Genomic DNA, 25,471 nt, shown 5'->3' with positions numbered 1-25,471 from the left:
GATGCAGTCGCCTGGCAGTGATTTCCGGCCTTGGCCCACCCAGGTGGTTCTACGTACCATAAGGATCCTGTAGGACCTTGTCGGTGGTACAGGGCAATTAGTGTTGAGCCAGAATTGCACTTTATTCTTTAGGGACCATGTGGGTTCTGAATTATAATCCAAGAGTTCAGGGACACCTGTCATTACTGCCACAAAGGGGTAGGCTTCCGGGGGCAAGTCAACAGGAAGTCTGGGCGGTTGATCTACCCTCATACCACCTGTGTCAGAAACTGAGGGTGCCGTTTTTGAAGCTGTCAACGGGCAGGCAAAATTTGTTGAGACTTGAGCATTTTGTACCATTGTTTTTTGGGGCAAGGTACTTGCCACTGTTGAGGTGGCGGTGTTTTTAGGGGCGGGTTTTACTGGACTATTAATTTTTGAGTTAGTAGATGGAATTAATTTTTGTAATGGGGCAGTAGGAGTAGAAATACGATTTTGTGGGGGTGCTGATTTGGCTGGATTCTGAATCTGGTTTTTTGCTCGTGGAATTTGTGTCCCTAATACCTGCTTAGTCTTATGCAGATTTAAAAGATTGGTCAATTTATTTTCTATTTTCGTTAACCTAAGTTCTATTGGGGTGAGTAGTGATTTCAATATATCCGCTATACTGTTTAATGACATCTGTAAGTTATCAGACCGAAGTGGGTCTCCACCACTAGGGACATCAGTCAATGAGGCCACACAGATGGGGTCGGAACTATCGTGTGCTGAGCGGTGTAATATCGCAGAGTGAACTACTTGTACCTTTCTCGAGTGTAAGTTCTCAGTTGAACTAGGCCTAGAAACTGATTTATTAAAAACTGGTGTATTGGGAACTAGGGAAGGCTGGTTTATGTCTATCTACCTTTTCCTCACAGCACCCTCCCTCCTCCCTCTATCTCTTCTTGTTTCGTCTGGTGTAACTTGCGAGGATAGCTGTGGGGATTGCGGGAGGAGGTCGGGGGATTTTTCCAGATCTGTGCTGGTCTGTAGGTCTGATAGCGGAGATGCAGATAAATCCACCATGCTTGGTAAGCTACGCCTACCTTCATTCAGTGACCTAGATTCAGGAGCAGTAACTAGCTCAGGGGATCTTACACTCGCTAGAGTACCCAAGGAAGATCTCTTGGCGCGTGCAAGGTCTAAAGACACCCTACCCTCCATAAGGCTAATACTCTGATCAATAAAAGAGTTTGCCTTAATAATAAAATCGTCCATTGGTCCTAGGAGGTTACCCACCCCTCCCGCGGCCTTTTTTTCCCTGCCTCTTGTTAGCACCATTGTATCAGTGGGATAAATGGCTTGCCGATGAATATATAGAGGGGCGGGTGTGTGAACCCCAGGGAAGTCCAGCAAGACAGGACAAATGAAGGGGGGGTGGCCCGGTCCCGGCCTCCACCGTCCTCGAACGGCCTCAAACGGCCCGCCCTTTGCCCGGGCTTAGCCCCGGGCGCTCCCCCGCTCGCTCCCACGCAGCAGGGAGGGATGGCAAAAATATAGTTAGAGTGACGCGCAGGGGGCGGGGCTGAGAGGGAGAGCGGGCCAGGTGTTTTCAATCGGCCAGGCAGGGACTCCTGGGACACGGAGTCCCTGCTGAAACGCTCGCAGCCCTACCCAGTTCCCCAGAGCACCACAAGCCTCACGGACACAGCGCAGTTCTCCCAAAGGTAATGCTGGTGAAGCGGGACCCGCGAAGCGGGTCCGGCGAACAGTTGATGGTAAAGGCAGGTCCCCAGTAGGCAGAGAGCAAAGAACAGCAGCAGGGCTTCCTCTTCAGCAAAGCGTCCCAGTGAGGAAAGGTAGGCAGAATCCTTTTCACACACCGTGTGCAGGGGGCGGGGCTGAGAGGGAGAGCGGGCCAGGTGTTTTCAATCGGCCAGGCAGGGACTCCTGGGACACGGAGTCCCTGCTGAAACGCTCGCAGCCCTACCCAGTTCCCCAGAGCACCACAAGCCTCATGGACACAGCGCAGTTCTCCCCAAGGTAATGCTGGTGAAGCGGGACCCGCGAAGCGGGTCCGGCGAACAGTTGATGGTAAAGGCAGGTCCCCAGTAGGCAGAGAGCAAAGAACAGCAGCAGGGCTTCCTCTTCAGCAAAGCGTCCCAGTGAGGAAAGGCAGGCAGAATCTTTTTCACACACCGTGTGCAGGGGGCGGGGCTGAGAGGGAGAGCGGGCCAGGTGTTTTCAATCGGCCAGGCAGGGACTCCTGGGACACGGAGTCCCTGCTGAAACGCTCGCAGCCCTACCCAGTTCCCCAGAGCACCACAAGCCTCACGGACACAGCGCAGTTCTCCCCAAGGTAATGCTGGTGAAGCGGGACCCGCGAAGCGGGTCCGGCGAACAGTTGATGGTAAAGGCAGGTCCCCAGTAGGCAGAGAGCAAAGAACAGCAGCAGGGCTTCCTCTTCAGCAAAGCGTCCCAGTGAGGAAAGGCAGGCAGAATCCTTTTCACACACCGTGTGCAGGGGGCGGGGCTGAGAGGGAGAGCGGGCCAGGTGTTTTCAATCGGCCAGGCAGGGACTCCTGGGACACGGAGTCCCTGCTGAAACGCTCGCAGCCCTACCCAGTTCCCCAGAGCACCACAAGCCTCACGGACACAGCGCAGTTCTCCCCAAGGTAATGCTGGTGAAGCGGGACCCGCGAAGCGGGTCCGGCGAACAGTTGATGGTAAAGGCAGGTCCCCAGTAGGCAGAGAGCAAAGAACAGCAGCAGGGCTTCCTCTTCAGCAAAGCTTATTTATTTATTTTGCACCTCCTTGCCTCATAATAGGTTTCTTCTCATCCTCCCATACAAACATCGGCAGTTTGTAACATTTTGTAAATCTTTTTATTTTTTTTATTTTTATTTTCTTATTTTATTTTGCAGCTTTTACATGTATTTTTTTATTTTTCAAAAAATGTTTCGATTTTTTTTAAATGTTCTTTTTAATTTCTTATTTTAAATTTGTTCAATTTTTTTTTTTCATTTTGCCTCAGTCGATTGATCCATCCATCTATCCATCCAGCATAGGCTCGTAGCCACGGAACAGCATTTCTTTCCTTTTAGGTATAATTCCATTTCCTCCTGGACAACCTGTCTGTAATGCTCTGCAGACACATCAGCAGCATTAATTTTTTTTTATGATTATTCAATTTCCCCTGGACCACATTGCTGGCCGTAGGCACACACACACCTCCATTTTTTTAAAGATTATTATTCCATTTACCCATGCGGTTTAGAATATATGGACCTACAGGAAAGAGCTCTATCTGAATATTGTGTGTTATACTGATGGGGAATTAAATTGTATGGTATGGTGGTGTGGTTTGACTTTCAAGTGGTAATTACCTAAGTTAACAACCACACTAATATTGCCTTTGTCTGTACTAATTCAAACCACAACAATGCCACGTTTCACTAAATGTTTTTCTTGCTTTTTTGCTTTTAGGTGCACAAGAGAAAAAGGAACATCACCCACAGTACTGCCAAACAGAAGGCCTGTACGGGGATGTCAAACATCAGTCCTCCAATCTCTTCCACTGCCAACTGAGAGCTTTAAGATGGTCCCAAAGAAAGTTGCTGCCAACAAAGAGGTCAGTGTGAAGAAGCAGCTCTCCATCAGTGGCGTGACCTTTTTCGGACAACATCGTGTGCGTGTTGCACCTGCCTCCATAAAGCAAGCTGGGAGCAGCACTCCCACATCAACAGCACCACCCCAACGTAAGCCCAAGACCATGTCTGTCAGTGAGGTAGCCATTGCAATCATGGCAACGCCGATGAGCAGTGATGTTGAATTGGAATTGTACCTTTCGCAAAGTGATATCCAATCTTTTCAGGAAACAGAGCAAAGCAGAGAGCAGCCTCAGCCGGCAATAATACATCTTCCTTATGTTGGAGCAGACCTGGAGGTCGAGCTTCCTGCCAAAAGAGAATCATTGGATCCCAGACCTCCAGCAAGGAAAAGGAAGGGTACTACTCCATCATCAAGCACCGCTTTTGATGTTGCTGATAGGGATGTGGCATGGAACCTGCCAGAGTCCAGGAGATGCCAGGAGAGGCAAGGGAAAAGAAAAAGTTCATGAAAGTCTTAGAATTATGGAAGGGAATGATGAGGAGGATGATGACGAGCTAGTCATTGTGGAAGGTAACACAGAGGAGTCCAACATTGCTATTCAACCTGCTTCGATGGATGTGGGACCAGCTCCCATATTTGCAAAGTTCTGGCTGAGACCTGCAATAACCACTACCTCAGTTGAAGTACACTGCAGAGAGAGAATCAATGATACATCCACCTACCTCCAGTTCTTCTTCAGGCTTTGGCAATGGCCCGGTAAAAATTTACTTCTCTCCAGTTTTGGACTGTTTTATGGTTAGCACACAGGGAGAGCACCTTTCAGTATGCAGCATTTACAACACACATGTTCATCAAGCCTGGTTCACATTATGGTACTGGAGGCCAAACGACCCATGTAAAAAAATCAGGTAGGAGGAGCACCTTAAAATTTACTGAAAGTGGTCATGGTGGTGAGGATGAGGAGAGCCGGGGAACATCAGCTACAAGTCCAATCACGGTGATAGGTGATGATGAGAAAGAAAAGGGTGACATACTTGTGCAGATGGAGACACCATTGCATACAGTGACTGCCCCACCACAGTGCACTGAGTCTTCCACCACCTCCTTCTCAAAAGTCGCTTGAGTCAAAAGACCCAGAAAACAAGAAAAGAATGTAGGCTACTATTACGGGCATGTTTAGGCAAGAGGGTCTCTACGGCCGCAAACACTCAACGGGGAGTTTGTTCTATAGAAAGCTAGCATAGTTGTTAGCGCTAGAACTCCTCCCTTTTTCTTATGTGGAAGGAGTGGGATTCTTAGAATTTGTGGTAGCCATTTGCCTAAAATGGAAGGTTTCAAGTCAGACCTATTTTTCCAGAGTTGCTGTTCCAGCGCTCCATCATGATGTGCTGCAAATGGTTGGACAAGATTTGCAGCAGAGTGTTGTTCACACTATCCACCTGACCACAGACATGTGGAATAGTTGTCAGGTGACTGATTACATGAGCATCACTGCACACTGGACCTCTTTTGGAGGGGTAAAGCAAAAGATATCTACAGGTCTTGACCCTGAAGAAAGTTTTAAGAGCATTCGGCAGCATGAAACAGTGTCCATGTTAGCCATGGAGAAATCGCATAAAGCTGCAACCATCATTGACAAATTGAAAACCAAGGTGCCTGAATGGCTGAAAGCCAGAGGTCTCAGAATTGGATTTGTTACCACGGACAATGGCAGTAACATAGTCAAGTCCATGGCAAACGTGGCTATTTTAGGGTCCTGTGTTTGGCCCATTGCACCAACCTTGTGGTGCAAGACTATCTAAAGAATGAAGACCTATTCAGCAACATACTGACAACCTGCAGAAGAATCTGAGCTCATTTCAGCCATTCTTTTAAAGCACAGAAGCAGTTGCTGATTATTCATTAACGCCCACATAAAGGAGGTGCCAACACATTGGAACTTTACCTATTACATGTTGCAGTGTCTGTTTGAGCAGTACAACTAGATCAATGACTATGTCATTTAAAAAGGAGGGGATGCAATTGGGAAAGCTAAGACCTTGGATGCAGACAAATGGGGCCTAGTCAAATGCCTGACACAGATGCTACTCCCTTTTGAGGTTTTCACATGGGAAGTTAGCAAGAGGACAGTACGGTGGGCCAAGCTATCCCTTTTTACATCTTCTACTGTACCAGCTAAAGAAGATGTCTTAAAGGTTTTCAGTGGCAGAAGCGATTGCCTTGGTTGAGAGCTTACTCTTTTGATTGGCTTGTAATGGGAAGCTGCAAAATGACATAATCTCATCCAAAGAGTACATCTGTGCCACACCGCTTGATCAACAGTACAAAAAAATTCTGTCCACTTTATTCCTTTTTTTGAAGGGGATATTTCAAAATACCAGTGGTGGATTGTTGTGCAAGCTGGAGATCTGGAAGAAGAATGGCTCGAAGTGGGGGTCCACTCCTTTTTCCTGGTTCTTCAGAGACTACACCATTCACTTTTTTTAATTAGCAAAAACCTATACAAAATAATGCAATTTCTCTACTGGTTCTTCAACAGCAGTGCACTACAAGTCTATCTTGCTCAGGTCAGGGCTGGAACCGAGTTACTCAGAATCAGGAGCAGTATGGAAAAACTCTGGGCAGGACTGCCTCATCAACAGCTAGAAGAAAGAAGTTATTAAACCATGACTCTGAGGCCTATTACTCAGCTATGAATGGATGGAGGTGAGTTGATTTTGGAAATGCTGCTGAGTGTGTGTGTTGCACTGGTGCCAAAAGTGAAACTCTGAGTCCTCTTGCTTTTTGCTCTGCCTCTGAGTCTTCACGGTACACACCTCATGAAGCTTACATTCCTTTCATCTCTTTTGTTGACACAACAATACAGTTTCTTTTCTACAATTCATAGGCCTTGTCTCATGCACGAATGAAAGGTAACAGCAGAGCTCAACACTCCTGCTTAGCTACCGGACCAGTCTAGACAGGCACCCAGGGGTGATGGACATTCGAGAGGAGAATGCAGATGCACCACCAAATTTTACAATACAGTATCATTTTTCTTTTAAAAATCAATAATTTGATTTTCTCAAACCTATAAGACAGAACTTTTAGATATCTGATAACGTGGGTCTTTGGGCAGAATGACTGTTTGCAATGCATTTCAATGTATAGTGTCATACTCATTCCTTAATTTCCTTCCACAACAGATTGAAGATGATGTGCTGCTTATCACCCATATGAATATTATCCTTGTGTAGTGTTTGTCGTTGTCACATCTATCCCCAAATCCCCTTTTCCATCCATTCATAAACACCCTAATCCTCTTCCCCCAGGCTGTGTGATTTATTGAGATGCGACTTAATTTACACCATAAATGGATCACACACTTGGTGGGGAGGATATGGTGAATGTGACATTAACTCACTGAAGTATCTACTTTTACCTGAGCAATATCCTACACTGGCCCCATTTACCCACCCATGCATAAAAGTGATCCATGTTTTAGATGTAGAAAAACATCAGTTGTCAGCATCATTATTCAGGCCTTGTGTAAACAACTAACCTTATCCACTCCAGACTTAGGGGGTCATTAGTATAGTGGGTGAATCACCACTGGCTGTATGGCGGTGGTGATTCGCCCACTAAAAACATCCGCCCACTGCAAATTTCCCCCCACCACATTCCCATGGTGGGGGGGACACCGGCGGACGGGAAGACCATCCGCCGGTTTTCCGCCGGTAGGCAATCTGCCCAATTGCCTACCGGGCGGAAGAGCAGTTTATATGGTGGCGGTGTCTGGTAGACACCGCCATCCATATTACTATGCAGGCGGGGACCTGCCTTTCCGTAGCGGGCCCCCAGGGATTCTGGGGGGTGGGAGGTGCACATGGGGGGTACCTATGGTACCACCCTGCATTTCAATGTACAACGTGGCAGGCACTGCGTGGTGCCTGTCACGTTGTGCATTGAAAGGCACAGGCTGCCTTTATGGCATTGCCACGGGCGATGCTCTCTGCACCGCCCGCCGCAATGTTGCAGATGAGCCATGCGCTCACCAGTGTTGCGGGCGCATACATATTGGGAGTGCGGGACCGCCGCACCCTCAGCGGGCGGTCCCATTTCCCGAGGGTATGGCGGGCAGACAAAGTCTGCCCGCCATACTAATAGGGCCCTTAGAGTCCACTTTTCATGACTCAAGGGTTTTGTAACTAGTTTAAATTAAATACTAGATATCCATTGCTCAGAAGAAGTTACTATTGCTATTTTTCCTTATTTTATCCCTATCAGATATTCTTTGTAGTGTCATGTAGTAGTTTGGTCTCAATTCTTTCTAAAGCTATGATATGATTTACAACCCACTGGGACCTCACTTGTAAAGTTCTGATGCCTTCCCTGTTATTGCTTCATCTATATTCAGGTAAGAGAGCTATGGAGAGAAGTGAACTGAAGCTAGTAAGTAAGCAATTAAATGCTACTGCAGATAAGTAATTGTTTATCTAGGTTGTTGTCGGCATTATAGGTCATGGCAGCATTCCCCCAAAGGTCAAGATAGATACTGTGATATAGAACTACCTATAACTAACCGGTATACACATTTATAAGCAGATTTATAAAACAGGTTGCGTAAAAAAGCAGCAGTTCAAAGTAAAACACAAATAAACTACTTCAGGCAAAAATTGTAATGAAATATAATTTTCCCATTTATTGTTTATAAAAAAACACCCTCTCTACCCATGTCAGACCCCCCCCTCCCCCAAACAAATTGACCTATCTCCATTCCACAAACAATATTCATGAAAATGTCCAACAAATAATAAAATCTGTGCCAACTCCCTGTCTGGCAGAAAAGTATTAGGGCAGAATAACACTGGATTAGAAAAAAACTGTGATTTGATAAATTGTTCATTTAAAGTCATTTCTAACAACTAAACAGACACTTGGGGGCCGATTCTGATCCGGGTCGGAAGGGAACTGAACGCGATCCAGCCGGAACAACTGCGCGCCATACGCGTGTTTTCTGCCCGACTCGTACAGCTGTACGAGTGAGCAAATACGATGCGAGCTACATGAAATTCACCGACCGACTCGTTTCCGGGTCCGAACCGCTCGTAAGTCTCAGTCGGCAGCTAACCGTGGCGTGCAATGGATGCGATTCACGACTGAGCCAGTACGATTTACGCGTCGGACAGCCTGCGCGAGCCGTAACTACTGCCATAACAAAGGGCGCGTCAGCCTTGCGGACCTCGCAAACACGGTCCGATCAAATTTTATCACACTTCCAATTAGGAAAGTCGATGCCGTGTCTTAACGTGGAAATCTTTTAATGTCAGCTGTTGATGTTAGACACGTTTCGCATATATATATATTTTTTTCCCCGCAATGATTCATGTGAGAGAGTAAAGGTTTGTGCGTCAAATGAGCAGCGCTACTTCAAAAGAGAAGTACATGGGTTTACTTAAAACAGACACTGATATCTCTGATGAATGCAAGTGAATCTCCCAATCCCTATGGTGATTTTAGCAATTTGGTTCACAAATTATCATGTATATTGGTTCAGGGGTGTTTTTTTTACTACCTGGTGCCTGATCATCCCTTGACTTAAGTTTGGGTAAAGTATCATAGGGGAGGTCTGTTGACCGACACCACGTTTAATATAGAAGCATGCTCGACGGTTCAAGTGTGCTGATCTATGTCAGTTGAAGTTGTTCAATTAGTTCCAGGGAATATCATCATTCAGTCCCCTGATGTGTGTTTGTAAGCGGTACATCCATCTTTGTTCTTTAAAAAGGAGTGTTCTGTGTGCGATTTTGTGTTGTGTCGCCTTTTCTATGATTGTCCACCTTATATCGGAGTCAGTATGGTTGGTTTCCAAAAAGTGAGCTGTGAGTTTCATCGTAATCCTTCTGTTTCTAATCGTATCCTGTGCTCACAGATGCAGAGTTTGATTTTCCTTGTCGTCATGCCGACATATTTTAAACCACACGGTCAGGTAAATAAGTACACCACGTTAGTACTGTTGCAATTTGTGTGGTTTCTCTGTTCCCACAGTGTTTTGAGTCCCAGATCTATGGTCTTAGTAAGCATTGTAAAAGAGCACACCGTGCTATTTCCACATGGGAAATGGCCCTTGACTGGTGGTGGATCCCGAAGGGTATTCTGTCTGTTGGTTGTTTTGTCAGTGGTATTGCTGTGTATCAGCCTGTCTCTGATACCACAACTTCTTCTGAATGAAAATAATGGTTTCTCAAAAGTCAGTTTGTTTGATGTAAGGATTCACATTGTTTGTTTATGGTTCATTTGATCTGGTTTGAGCCCGTGTTGTAGGTTGTGATGCATATTAAGTGATTATTTTTGGGTGATCTGGGAATCAAAGCACTGTGGGCCTGGCCTCCTTTTTTAAAAAAATTAACGCCTAGCCCCCCTTCCCTAGGCCACTTATGACCCCGAGGACCTCATCACCTGGGGCCGGCCTTCAGTTTAAAAGAAAAATAATAATTAAAAGGGAGGGGGCCGAGTGGCCCCCCTCCCGGGTCACTTCTGGCCCCAGGTACCCCATTCCCTGGGGCCGGCCCTCACGTTGGGGAGCGAGGGGGGAGATCCAATGCCCCGCGGTCCCAACCAGCTCCCCGCACTCCTGCGGGAGCTAGCATTGCTTTTGGGCAAGGGGAGCTGCTGACATGCTTCATGGTTTCCTGCTCTCGCTTCCACGAAGCAAATCAGAAGTTTGCAATGACAGGGCGAGAGCCGTGCTCCCGCCATGCCATTGCAAACTGCAATGTCCCAGAGGTGGGCACCCGGAGACATTGCTGGAGCCGGCCCTGGGGGGTGGGGTCCCCAGGGCCATCTAGGCCTCCATTAGGGGCCCCCCTCCAACATGTAAATAGCCCCGGGGAGGGGGTGGTCCCTAGGGCCGGGGCTCCACAATGGACCCACATATTTAAATAAAGTGCGCCCCGGGGAGGTGGTGGTCCCCGCGGCAGTGTGGGGAGGGGCAGGAGCCCCCCACACTAATTAAAATTATTGAAGTCCCAGGGAGGTGGTGGTCCCCAGGGCTTGAGGGGCCCACGAAGCTCCCCCACCCCATAATACTAAATGCCCTGGGGAGGAGCCCCCATGCAGTTTTTCATAAAAAACCCCTGGGAGGTGGTGGTCCCTGGGGCTGCGGGGGGGCCATGTGCCCCCGCACATTATAAGCAAAGAACCGGGAAGGTGGCAGTCCCTGGGGCTGCGGGGGCCCCTGAGGACCCCCACCACATAAATTTAGATTGCCCCGGGACCTGGCCCACCCGGGGGCTTAAGGAAAACGAAGCGCAAGAGGCCGTGATTAATTTCTTTTTGTTTTACTACCGGATTCGCGCATCCATCACGACTATGGCTGAATTAATTTTTTTAAACATGCTTTTTTGGGGCCCACTGAGCTGGCCTAAAGGGTTAGGGTGTTTCTACCCCGCCCCCTTTTCTTGTTTTTTATCTTTTTTTTTTACTGTTTTCTTGTGACTGAGTTTTACAGAGTCACAAGATGGCTGCCAGCACTTTTTGATATGGATAGGGAGGGTTCGCGAATCCTCCCCGGTCACCAGATATCAATATTTATTATTTTTACATTTCTCAGGATCTACTGAACGGATATACACCATTTAAAGCAAAGAGTGCACTCTGGACCAAGAGCTACCTCTCTGCCAAATTTGGTGTAATTCTGTTCAGCAGTTCGGGCTGTAGTGGCGACAAACGTTCCTATTAAAATTAACATGGAGAAAAATATCGAAATCTGGTGACCGAGGAGGATTCGCAAACCATACCATACCAAAAAGTGTCGGCAGTCATCTTGTGACTCTGTAAAACTGAGTGAAAAAAAACAGTAAAAAAAAGGATAAAAAAACAAGATAAAAGTTACTATTCCCACTCCAATAATTGTAAAAGTAGGGAAAGTGTTGGACAGCAGAGGGGTAAAAATGAGTATTCCCACTCCAGTGAGTGCAACAGTAGGGAAAGTGTTGGATTGCATAGGAGTAACAATGAATATTATCACTCCAGTCAGTTCAAAATGAAAAACAAACAAAATGTTAACAATAAAAATATTTTTAAAAACCAAATACATTTAAAAATATATAAATATGTTTAAAATTTAAATACAAATATATTCAATATTAAAAAACTATTACAAACATAGTATAATGTTAAATACATGTAACAAATACCCATAATTATTATATTAAATAAAGTAAAAAATTATTTCCCAAAAAACAACCAATTAATAATTAATTACAATATATTACTTCCCACAATTAACGATGCTCGCTCATACAGCTGTACGAGTCGGGCGGAAAACACGCGTACGGCTCGTAGTTATTCCGGCCAGATCGCGTTCGGTGCCCTTCCGAGCCGGATTGGAATTGGCCCCTTAGTGTACAAGGATTCAAGGTGTTAATACTGACCACTAATAAATATAGTATGAATTGTACTGAAGCAATGAGAGTGATGGTAAAAAATACAAATGCAATTACTGAAATATGTTTTGTTTTCAAAATGTTAAAAACTAGAAATGAAGAATACTCATCTGATGTGATTTACAGGTAATTGATATTGATATTTTTGTTTATATTCTAGGTTGGTTATTCACATCGTTTTCTAAACTGTGGAGATATTGTAAATTGTGCCCTTAGGGCTGACATTTATGCATCATGAAACATGGCTTGTCAGATTGGTAGATACAAGTAATGAGATTGTTAAGTTTACAATTTTATGATAAAAGACAGTTAAGCACAATAATAGAAAAAAACAAACTAACAAAAGTGAGAAAAAATGACCCCAAAATGCCTTTATATGTTTTTGTTGAACTATTGCAATGTATTGCATCTGTTTTTTAGGTTGTAATAGGGGAGGTCTCCTTAGATCCCATTGAAATATAGCCTCACGTATAGTATGAAGAGTTTGTAATTAAAGTAAATCAAGCAGCTAATTGAAGATAAAGGAAATAATGATATTTTGCTGATTTCCTTTCATCCTAATTACAGGCTGCAAATATATTGGATGACAGTAGAAAATGGGAAATAGATTGGAAAAGAAAACAATGCACAAAAAACCCTGCATTTTGTAACTTTACACTTGTTTACTCTGTTGTTGAATGCTCCACTCCATCTTTTCAGAGGTTGGAAACGTACATCCACACCTAGATGTAAACTGACACTGAGAAATGGTAAATAGCAAAAACGTGGAGTGTTACAGCTAGGTATTAAGGTAAATCTACATGTAAGTATATATACACTTTTCTTTTTACATTTGCCTATGTTTGACAAGCCTTTCCACAACAGGACCCCCAAAATCTACCTGACACATGATAGAGGGTCAAGTCTCATCTGGTCTACCAGCCGGGTCAATATAACCCCTCCAGCCCTTTAGCCAGGGTATGACTAGTGACATAGTTGTTGATATGTGATGCAAAAGCTGCATTACCACCTAAGTGAAGTTAAGTCCAGTGCCCTCTGGTAACTGCAACCTTTTTTTGTCTGTTTTTTTGTCGTTGTGTGCTAAAGTGTTTGACAAATGTGGAACAACTAGTCATGGAATACGGATTGCAAATACAGGAATGAATGTGGGCACAGCCGTCATTAACTTATCCCTCAATAATCATAAGCATATTTTTGTGTAATACACTTAAGATGGAGGATGGATGCCACCCAGATAAAGCTTCAGGGTTAGCTCTTCTACCCCCATCTTCTTCAGGGAGTGTCTGACAAAACAAAAAGATCACATGGCGTTTTACCTGAGTGGGTGCCATAATTAATGACAAAGCATTCTCCCAGTATTATTATGCATGTGTAGTGCCACTACCAGGTTGTGGGTAGTATATTGCACTACCAGGTCATACATTAAATCCTAGGAGGAAAATAAGTCTGCATTGTCAAGCAAAATCTTTGTCATCCTATAAGCAAGAATGTGAACCCCAAAGCGACTGTTGGGATTTCAGAACTGTAGGATGCTTTGACTGTTACTGGTAGTTGGGCTTCGCCCAAAATGGTTTTAAATATGGTCCTTAGCTGCCTAACTGCTCACTGAAGAGATGCATCAACATCAGTTCTGCATTGGTGCCTTCTGAGAGGCTTTCTGGATGTTGGAGCTGTACAATGTCCAAGCTCACACTGGCTGTTAAGCCCTGTTAAGTTTTCTCTGGCTTAAGTAACAGCTGCTACTTTTCTTACATAGCAGTCACTGCCAACCAAGAAATCTATAGATCCTCCCTTCCTCTCCACAGAGACAGAAGGAGGGCTGATCAAGCTTCTGCTCTGCAAGTACAGTTGAGAGTCCCCAAACCAACAATCCCCATTTTGATTTTGTATGAGCCTCCCTCTTTCCTACCTCTGGTTCTCTTTCTGGAATAGAATGGACACAACCCACCATGTTTAGAGTGATGGAAGTATCCCTGAACGATGCTGCCAGGCTGTTCAGAGATCCAGCAGAGGTCCTGACTTTTAAGACTGGACCTGCAAGATCTTCTGTCTACCCCTTTGTCCCACTGTGTTCTCCTCCACGTGCAACAAACAATAGGAGCCCATACTGTCCTCTTCATCTGTAGGATTGCTCTCTTGTTGGACACTGTGTTATGCATCCTGTGTCACTAGTACCTTAGAGTCTGGAAAGATTTAAGTTTCAAGTTCCTAACAACAAGACCCTCTAACAGGTGACTGATGATATATCCATGAACAACATATTGTTAGAAAAACCTAATTGGAAATATTAGGGGATAAGATATACGTTTTCAGCAAGGTTTTCTTGATTTCCATATTATCATATAAAATGTGAATTTGCTGTACAGTGCTGCATTGTGATCAGTATGATGATTACAAAGAGAATATTGGTAAGATACAGTGGCCACTATCTAAAACCTCACACTTGAAATGGCTTCTAGAGAGGGCTGTCTTGGATTTAAATTTATGGAGTATGGATATTTTTAACTGTGTCTCCCATGTTATGAATCAGATTGTGAAGGATGACCGCCCATTGTGCCCCAAGCCTTCCAGTAAAGTATTATGTTGTCCACTTCTTTTCTTGAACAGGGAAATCAATAGGCTAATTCGTAAGCAATTTGTTTTCCCACTCAAAGAAAATAGGCCGATTTATTTTCCTGCTGAAGAGGAGATGAAGACTAATAAAAGCTGGTTTTAAAAAGCAGGACATCGATCGTAGGTGGTTTTATTCAATAGAAGCGGCCCATAAGATAAATGCCAGAACATTCTGGGAGGTTATAGCTGACAGTTATGGATCTAGAGTAAGGTCTTTCCCCTCCCCACTTCATGAGGATGCATGGTGGGATTTCATTCTATCACTCTATGCAGAAACTTCAGGTGTCAAAATGCAAATTGACGACATCCCTGCCAGTGCATGATTGGTAACAGGCAATTAGGGTCCACCTTCATTGGTTGAGATCGAAACTTCGATCAGGACCCTTCGACACTCAAGAGCAATGGGGCTGGACGAAGTTCCAATATCAGTTATCAAAAAAGAGGTCAATCTTTGGGCAATGATTTTGTTTACAGTCTTAAAATACTGTTTCCAAAATGGAACAGTCCCCTCATCATTGACTGGAAGCATTATCATTCCCTTGCATAAAAAAGGGTATAGAAACTCGCCTGCTAATTATTGTCAAATCTCCCTGTTAAATGCTGTGGGGAAGGTGTTTACTAAATGTCTCCTGAATCATCTTAAAACTTGGGCTGAAAGTAGTATAATAATTTGACTAGAACAAACTGGCTTTAGCAAACACCATAGCACTTCGACAATATTGCTGACTTGCAGCAAAAAAAAATGAAAAATATGGTACCATCAGGGGGTCCTCTGTTCATGCCACGTTTATTGACCTCTCCACAGCTTTTGATAAAGTTGATCGACCAACACTGTGGGGGAAGATATCTAATCTCAACATTCATGGAACCCTGTTGCAGTTAATTATAGCCGTACATTCTACTTGGTGTAATGTTTCGCTGGACAGAAATCAGGGTCTATCAATGGATAGTCCCACTAAAAATGGCATGAAGCAGGGATGCTTACTTGCTCCCTTACTGTTCACATTTTACATATATGATCTTCCCAATTTCATATCTAAAGGCCATGGTATCCACTCTTGCTTTGGAGGTCGCTTTTTAACCTGCATGCTTTATCCTCAAGATATTTAAATTCTTGATTTTACTTCAAAAGGCTTAAACAGCCATTTGGCGACCCCATAACTATTTGTGGATCAGTGATTCAGGCCCATTAGTAGCACTAAATTTACAGGTCCTGGGCGCACATAGCGCACTGCACAATGAACTTATAAGTAAATTAAATATGCCAGGTGGGTATGAGTCACTGTATGTGGGAAAAACGGAACGAAATATGAAGGTCAGGATTACAGAGAACAAAATTATGATAAGGACAAAAAATGCAATTCCAGTTTGGTAGCCCATTGGTTAGATTATAATCACAATACAGCACAGTTACATTACACAGTGTGGTTTTGCGATAGGCCATTTTGATGTCGCCTCACAACATTTTGAGCCCTTGCCTGTCGCGGGTACTTGGGCCTCCCACACAAGTGAGGCACCATTTTTACCGGGAGACCTGGGGGAACGCTGGGTGGTGGTAAATTTGTGTGAGCCCGGTGATGCCCCAACTTTCCCACACCAAAATGTGTGAAATAAGTGATTTTTTCAGCTAAAATTTAGGTTTGCAGGGGATTCTGGGTAAGGAAACGTTGGGGGATCCACGCAAGTCATACCTCCCTGGAAGCCGCCGGGTGTCTAGTTTTCAGAAATGTATGGGTTTGGTAGGTTTCGCTAGATGGCCGCCGAGCACCAGGCCAAAAACCCAAGTGACCCCCCTTGCAAATCCAGGTGGTTTTGCGATAGGCCATTTTGATGTCGCCTCACTACGTTTTAGGCCCATGCCTGCCGCGGGTACTTGGGCCTCCCACACAAGTGAGGCACCATTTTTACCGGGAGACCAGGGGGAACGCTGGGTGGTGGTAAATTTGTGTGAGCCCGGTGATGCCCCAACTTTCCCACACAAAAAAGTGTGAAAAAGTGATTTTTTCAGCTAAAATTGAGGTTTGCAGAGGATTCTGGGTAAGGAAATGTTGGGGGATCCACACAAGCCATACCTCCCTGCAAGCTGCCGGGTGTCTAGTTTTCAGAAATGTATGGGTTTGGTAGGTTTCCCTAGATGGCCGCCGAGCACCGGGCCAAGAACCCAAGTGACCCCCCTTGCAAAACCAGGTGGTTTTGCGATAGGCCATTTTGATGTCGCCTCACAACGTTTTGAGCCCTTGCCTGTCGCGGGTACTTGGGCCTCCCACACAGGTGAGGCACCATTTTTACCGGGAGACCTGGGGGAACGCTGGGTGGTGGTAAATTTGTGTGAGCCCAGTGATGCCCCAACTTCCCCACACCAAAATGTGTGAAAAAAGTGATTTTTTCAGCAGGGGATTCTGGGTAAGGAAACGTTGGGGGATCCATGCAAGCCATACCTCCCTGGAAGCCGCCGGGTGTCTACTTTTCAGAAATGTATGGGTTTGGTAGGTTTCTCTAGATGGCCGCTGAGCACCGGGCCAAAAACCCAAGTGACCTACCTTGCAAAACCAGATTGTTTAGACATAATTATTGGTCTGTTTCTACAGCGTGAGAATTTTGGAACAATATTGCAATGAAAATGTGACAGACATTTTGAGGTTTGCAGGACATTGGGGATAAAGAAACGTTTTGATTTCACAAGAGAGACATCACCATGAACTCCCATGGGTTTACGACAATATCTACAGTTGGTGGGTTATTCTTACATGGAAAGTACACCTTGGCAGAGAAACTAAAGACAAAGATTCCTGCACAACCATCTATTCCTCAAACACACACACATACTGGTTGGATTTGGCACGAGGGCGAGTCATGGTTCAGTGTATTAAATTTTATTAACAAGAGATTTCACAAAAATGAAATGCACTGTCAATAATTAAATTCACAAAAAACCAAACCAATGACTCGTAGCTCGTGAGCTGTAAAGCCACGTCAAGGCACCAACCACTTTACAGGCCATTCACACACCTTTCATACGTGATACAAACAAGACCATTCGCACCACCAGGCACAAAAACAACACATTACAAAATTCACAAAAAGGGACAAGGTACACCCTGCTTCATAAAGACAAATATTACTGCACAGCCATCTAATCCTCAAGCACACACACATACTGGTTGGATTTGGCACGAGGGTGAGTGATGGTTCAGTATATACAATTGTATTAGCAAGTGATTTCACAAAAATGAAATGCACTGGTAATAATTGAAAGGAGCGAGAAACTGAACCATTGACACACAGCTCGTGAGCTGTAAAGCCATGACAAGGCACCAACCTCTTTCCAGGCCATTCATACACCTTTCATACGTGTGAGACATACAAAACCATTCACACCGCCAGCCGCGGGCCCATCATATAACAAAACTCACACCAGCACACAGCGCCATTCAAGGGTCCATCACTTTCACACGCACACATTCCTGACACAGCAACTACACAAGCTGATGGATTGCGTGGAGTGGCACTCAGCTAGCAGTGTGTGTAGTGACCAGCAGCAAGTCACTACTCACACACAGCCAGCCGAGCACCAGTCCACACACACCGCTAGCAGAGCACCAGTCCACGCACACCGCTAGCCAAACACCAGTCCACGCACACCGCTAGCCAAGCGCCAGTCCAGGGACACCGCCAGCCAATTGCCAGTCCAGGCACACAGGCAGCCAATCGCCAATCCACGCACACCGCCAGCCATGCTCCAGTCCACACACACCACCAGCCAAGCACCAGTCTATGCACACCGCCAGTCCACGCACACCGCCAGCCAAGTACCAGTCCACGCACACCGCCAGCCAAGCACCATTCCACGCACACTGCCAGCCAAGCTCCAGTCCACGCACACCACCAGCCAAGCACCAGTCCACGCACACCGCCAGTCCATGCACACCGCCAGCCAAGTACCAGTCCACGCACACCACCAGCCAAGCACCATTCCACGCACACCGCCAGCCAAGCTCCAGTCCACGCACACCACCAGCCAAGCACCTGTCCACGCACACCGCCAGTCCACGCACACCTCCAGCCAAGTACCAGTCCACGCACACCGCCAGCCAAGCCCCATTCCACGCACACCGCCAACCAAGTGCCAGTCCACACACACCAACAGCCAAGCGCCAGCCTACACACACCGCCATCACATTTAGGATTTTTTTAGGCAAAAATAAAAACACAAACAAATCGCAAATAGATACAAATCTACAAACACAAAATCAGCAACTAAATACATTGCACTAACGCCAACCTTGAAACAGAATCAAATTTTCAAAAGAATACATATCAGGCAGTTCACTTTACCACTCATGAATGCTCCCAAAAATTATTTTGCGTGTGGTACGCTCTAAAACAAGCAGGGACACATAGCTCAGGTTTAGAAGGACAGTCGGGGCAGTACATACGAATCTCCTTCCGCGTACCTCTTCGCCAACAGACTCTACATCTCCTACTGGGAAAATATTTTGAGGGTGTGGGAGGAATGTGATCAGGAAAGTGGCGATCTCTCATACTAGCAACATCCTCCACCAGTCCAACTCTAGGAACACTTGCCTGTTCCACTACAACAAGGCTGCCAATTACAGACTCCTGAAATTTAGCAAAAGTCATCTTTGACTCAGGGCAAGAATCCTGGAACACAACAAAAGCATTAAAGATCGCCAAGTGGAAAAGATGGATAGCCAACTTCTTGTACCAAATGTAAGCCTTACGAAGAGCAGCGTAAGGTTCCAACCTCTGATCTACTCTGTCAACACCACCCATGTGCCTATTATAGTCTAAAATGCACACAGGTTTGCGCGCTTCAGCGACCTGACCCCAAACAGTCACAGGTGCAGTGCTTTCATCATGGATGGTGGTCAGCATGTAGACATGTCTCCTGTCTGAAAACTTCACAGCAAGAAGCTCCTCGCAACGCAACGCACTACACTGTCCCCGCACAAGCTTTTGACAAACAAGTTCTTTTGGGAAACCTTTACGGTTAGAGCGGATTGTGCCACAAGCAACAGTGTCCACTTTGGCCAATTCCCTGAACAACCGCACACCAGTGTAGAAGTTATCTACATATAAATAGTGGCCTTTGTTAAAAAATCCTCTATCAAGTTCCCAAACAATTTTCTCAGTCACTCCAAAAGTGGACGGACAACCAGGGGGGTTGATCCTGGATTCCTTACTGGTGTACACCCTGAAATTAGAGACATATCCAGTCCTACTGTCACACAGCATATACAGCTTAATTCCATAGCGTGCCCTCTCACTAGGAATGTATTGCCTAAAAACCAAGCGGCCCTTGAACAACACCAAAGACTCATCCACTGCAATTTCTTTCCCAGGAGCATAGATCTTAGAAAATCGATCAACAAAGTGATCAAGGACAAGCCTAATCTTAAAAAGATGGTCACACTCAGGGTGATCTTGTGGCAACGCTAAACCATTATCAACAAAATGCATCATCCGAAGCAGAAGCAAATACCTGTCACGACTAATGACTGCCGGAAAAATAGCAGTTGCCATCAAGGGACTAGTAGACCAATATGAAGACATTGATGGCTTCCTTAGCAAGCCCATCAAAAAAGTTAAACCCAAGAACTTCTTCATCTCTTCAAGATTTGTGGGAGTCCGGGTAGCTCTAGAGTGTGGCTTAAGACTGGCACTGTTGTCCCTCAAAAACTGTTCGGCATACAAATTAGTCTGCTCAACAATCTCTGCCAAAGACACATCGTCCATAAACAACTGAAAAAAATTTATCGGCAAAAAGTTTTCAGTATTCACTCTACACCCTGGAACACCAGTAAAGTCTGGCAATGCCGGCTGCACCATGCCAGGGGCAACCCAGAGGTCATCACTTTCAAAGGGAAGCCTTGCAGCCCCAGCCTGCAGCCCAGATGCCTCTTGCCGCACTACACCAACGGGAAGCCTTGCAGCCAAAGGCTGCAGCCCAGAAGCCTCTTGCCGCAATACACCAACGGGAAGCCTTGCAGCCCCAGGATGCAGCCCAGATGCCTCTTGCCGCACTATCGGCTCATCAGTCTCCTCCTCTAACACAGGCACTTCATCCGCACTAAGAGTATCTTCATCATCCGATGACTCCATATGGAGAGAAAACTCACTGCCAAAATCGTCCCCTGCCTCCTCTGCCTCAGATGCAGAGTCAGTCTCTGAACCATGGTCAGAGGAAGGCTCAAAAAGCAAACCAACAACCTGCTGAGCAGTAATCCTGTGGCTAGCCATTATACTTACTAAGATAGAAGACTACACAAACAAGTCAACAACAACCAACAATGTGCAAACCAAGTGAGTACAGAAATGTGTACCTTCATCACAAAGATCAATGTACACAAAAACTATAGAATTCAATTACAAGAGACAGCTACACTCACCAGAACCTACTCTGCAGTGACACAGCAAAAACCAACGATATCCAACTAGAAAGAAGAATAAAAACCAAATTACTCACAAAACAACAAAATACACATCGAGCACAAATGCAAACAGTTTTTGACACTCAAAAACCAAACATACTGCTATTATTACACCATTTGCAAAAAAAAATTAATGCAGAGAAATCAAACACATTTACATTGTACAAAAAAAAGTCTCTTACCAAACTACACAAACAGCAGAACCACCAGTTATGTTATGTTATGTTATGTTACTGGTTTTTGTACCACGCACAGCTGGCCCAGCCAAGGGGCGTCCTGGCGCCAGGAAAGGTGAACACAACAACACGAAATGCAGCAGGTTTAGTTAATTTTATTAAAAAGAAACGTTTTGATGACACCTCTGAACCTGGTTAAGTCTTCCAAAGCACGGGTGTCATAAGGAAGAGCGTTCCAGAGCTTGGCGGCTACTACTCGAAAGGAGCGGCCTCCAGTCCTGTTCAACAGAAAACGGGGAACAACAGCTAAGTTCTGGCCCAACGATCTCAAAGAGCGAGAAGGGATATACGGAGTAAGAAGATTCATGAGAATCGGTGGAGCCAAGCCTTTCAAAATTTTAAAGGCCAGGCACAGCACCTTAAACTCAATACGCCGCGCAACCGGCAGCCAGTGGAGAGTTTGCAGTACTCCGGACACTGAGCGACGTTTGGGCAACCCAAATATCGCTCTTGCGGCGGCATTCTGCACTCGTTGAAGCCGCAGAAGTTCAGCCTTGTTCGTGCCAGCAAGCAGAGCACTGGCATAGTCTATCCTGGATAATACCGAGGCCTGGACCACCAGCTGTCTAGTACTGGCATCAAAGAATTTGAGCACCGGCCTAATGCTCCTAATAATGCCGAAACAAGAGGCAGCCACCTTCTTAGTATGGCAGGTGAAACTAAGTGAAGGGTCCAGCCAAACCCCGAGGTTTTTTAGCTCCATTGCAGGAGAGGGGATCATTCCTAACTCGGGGGGCCACCAGCTATCATTCCAACATCCAGGAAGCTTCCCAAACACCATCACCTCTGTCTTCTTAGTGTTCAATTGGAGACAGTTCTGATTCATCCAATTGGCCACCGAGCGCAACCCCTCACAGAAGTTGAGGGCGTCCATAGCTGAGTCCCCACTTAGTGTGACCGCAAGCTGCGTGTCATCCGCATAGGAAACCATTGTCAAGCCCCAGCTTTTGACTACAGCAGCCAGCGGCCTCACGTAAAGATTAAAGAGAGTGGGGCTCAGAGATGAGCCCTGAGGAACCCCCAGAGTGAGCGGGTGAGAGGTGGATTTACCGGGTGGTATCGCAACCTGAAAGGATCTGTTGGAAAGAAAGGAGCGGAACCAGCCTAATGCCAACCCCCTAACCCCAGCTTCCTCTAATCGCCGCATCAGGATGTCATGGGACACCGCAAACTGGAAAGAGCAAAAGCCTTCACCTAGAACAAAAAAGTTAAAAAAAAACCATTACAATTGCAATACACAAAAAATATAGCAATAAACATTATAACATGCTATGTTACTACACAAATGGTCAATCGGGTTGTGTGCCAGGTGGGGCTGAAAACAGCAGGAAAAAAAAAACAGGCTAATCTGTCCCGGGGCGGGGGGGCCAAATACATATTATATAAAATTGCTCCCTGGAAGCGACCCTTGCCCAAGAGGTCACTTCCATTTTTATTTAAACTAATTCCCTGGTGTCTAGTGGGCTTTTCTGCCCCCCCCTGGGACCAGAAACGGCTACACAAAAGACCGATCTGCCCCCAGGGGGGGCAGAAAAGTCTTAATAAAAATTTGGACCCCCAGGAAGTGACCCTTGCCCAAGGGGTCGCTTCCTTTGCGCAAAAAAATAACATCCCTGGTGTCTAGTGGGCTTTTCTGTACCCCTGGGGCCAGAAACAGCTACACAAAAGACTGATCTGCCCCAGGGGGAGCAGAAAAGTCTTAATAAAAATTTGGGACCTCAGGAAGCGACCCTTGCCCAAGGGGTCGCTTCCTTTACGCAAAAAAATAACATCCCTGGTGTCTAGTGGGCTTTTCTGCCCCCCCGGGAGCAGAAACGGCTACATAAACGACCGATCTGCCCCCAGGGGGGGCAGAAAAGTCTTAATATTAATGTGGGCCCCCAGGAAGCGACCCTTGCCCAAGGGGTCGCTTCCTTTACTCAAACAATATCATCCCTGGTGTCTAGTGAGCTTTTCTGCCCCCCCCCCCCCCCCTGGGAGCAGAAACGGCTACAAAAACGACCGATCAGCCCCCAGGGGGGGCAGAAAAGTCTTAATATTATTATGGGGCCCCAGGAAGCGACCCTTGCCCAAGGGGTCGCTTCCTTAACGCAACCAAGACATCCCTGGTGTCTAGTGGGGCATCCCTGCTCCACGATCGCGATGCTGTGCGCGATCGTAAAGCAGGAATGCCCAGCATTGAGACATCAGGGGAGAGGAAATACTCTTTCCTCTCCCCCGATGCCTCAAGGCATCCCAATTCCCCCCTCCCCCGCCCCACCGGAGGCAAACACGTACCTCGTTCGTTGGACACGCTGGAAGAAATGAATTCCAGCGCATCCAACGCTTCCTGATGACGTTGGCGCACTGTGCGCACTGACGTCATGGGGAAGCGTGGGGGGGCTCGGGGTGGCAGCGGAAACTCTTCCGCTGCCATCTCCCTCTGTGGGGGCAAGATCGATGCCCCAGGGGGGGAGCGCCAGCGCTTTCCCCATGGGCTGTGCTCATGACGGAGCGGTTCCGTCATAAGCACAGCCCAACCGATGCTCATGACGGAACCGCTCCGTCATGAGAATCGAAGGGTTTAATGTGTATTTCTGTATTTATGTCAAGTCCTCTTCACTCTGCTGACACTACTTTTGCTATTTACCAGGTTGATGAGAACTAATATTTTATCTGATTACACAGGAACAGGTGACATTAACTTGAGAGTTACAATATTTTTAGGGGTGTCATCACAAGTGCACTTTATTGAGGGCTGGGCGTCAGGAGAGTCGTTAGGTTTCTGATCTTCCCCTATCAGGTGTTTACATTACTACCGAGCATGAGTAATACTAACGTCACGGTGCAACAAGTATCATGCAGTCCGTTTTTCATGTTTATGGGGAAGCACATCACTTGGAGGGCAATCTATACATTAGGAGTTTGTAAGTAGCGTGTTGACTACTAGCAAGGCAGAACACTCAGTTTCGCCGATCCAAGCAGAGGTGCGTCGGCAATCAAGTTTAAGGTACATCTCTAACGGCGGAGTTGCTATTTGGTGGTATGTGATTCTGGGGCACTTTTCATTTGTGTGTTTTGTTTCCAGGATTTGACAAGGGAAGCTTTAAGAGAAGTGAGGCGCCGCAGGAAAATGTGAGCGTTTGGGCTCGTTGACATATGGTGTATTGTTGTAAGTATTGACATAAAGGTGGAAGAGAGGTGATGCATGAGAGATAGTTCCAAATTGGGAATGAGATATTTCTATTTTACAGTTTATGAGGACAGAACTCTGTTTAGACCTTTGGTTACTGATAACGACTTAAGAAACACTGGCTTGCCTTACATGTAAGAACCCAAATGCATGATGGGATACTGAGTGTCATGGATAGATGAATGGGCAGGGATAATCTTTTTGAGCATGCTTTTTTAAAATACCAGCGATTGCTGGTCAGGCACTGTGTCACTAGTATTGTTCTTCAGAGGCCAGTTGACATGTTTGACACTCTCAGTTCACAAACACGGGTGTCTGGCAATGATCGAAGGCAGATCATTTTGTTTTCAGACCAGCGAAGTAGAGTTGGTGAGTGCTGGGATATAAGGGGAACAGACACTGATCAGTGCATTCACATTTAATGCATGTTGTCGAAACACTGGTAGTTGCTGGGTGAGTCCAATAATATGGTTGAGCTTGATTATATGTGTCGAGTATCAGAGATCCAGTAAATGGCTTTTGAAAGTCACACACAAGGCTTTGCCAGGCCCAAACCTTTCTTTTTATACTTATACATTACCCCTAAAGTAGGCTCTAAACAACCCAGAGGGCAGGATACAACGCATTTGAAAGGCAGGACATGTACTTTAAAGTGTCACATGTCCCTGTAGTGGAAAACTCCCAAAGTCCTTTTTCACTACTGCAAGGCCTATCTCTCCTATAGGATAACATTGGGATTGCCTTATTGCATTTTCCAAGTGTAATTTCCAATTGGGAAGAGATAAGACCCCCAATTCTGGTGTTTCTCCCAATGTAAAATCCTAACTTATGGTGAATTATGATTTTAAATTACCATTTGGGAAATGACACTTTTAGAAAGTTGCCATTTTCGCACTTTAACCATTTGGTGCCTGCTGACTGTCTCTGACTAGACTGGGGTGGATGACAGCCGGATTTTGTGTATACCCCTAGACCGCCAACCACAATGGGAGCTTAGGTGTG

The sequence above is a fragment of the Triturus cristatus genome, chromosome 5_2 (genome assembly GCF_964204655.1).
Source record: "Triturus cristatus chromosome 5_2, aTriCri1.1, whole genome shotgun sequence".
NCBI lineage: Eukaryota > Metazoa > Chordata > Amphibia > Caudata > Salamandridae > Triturus > Triturus cristatus.
The sequence above is the reverse complement of the archived record's forward strand: the minus strand, read 5'-3'. Positions refer to the sequence as shown.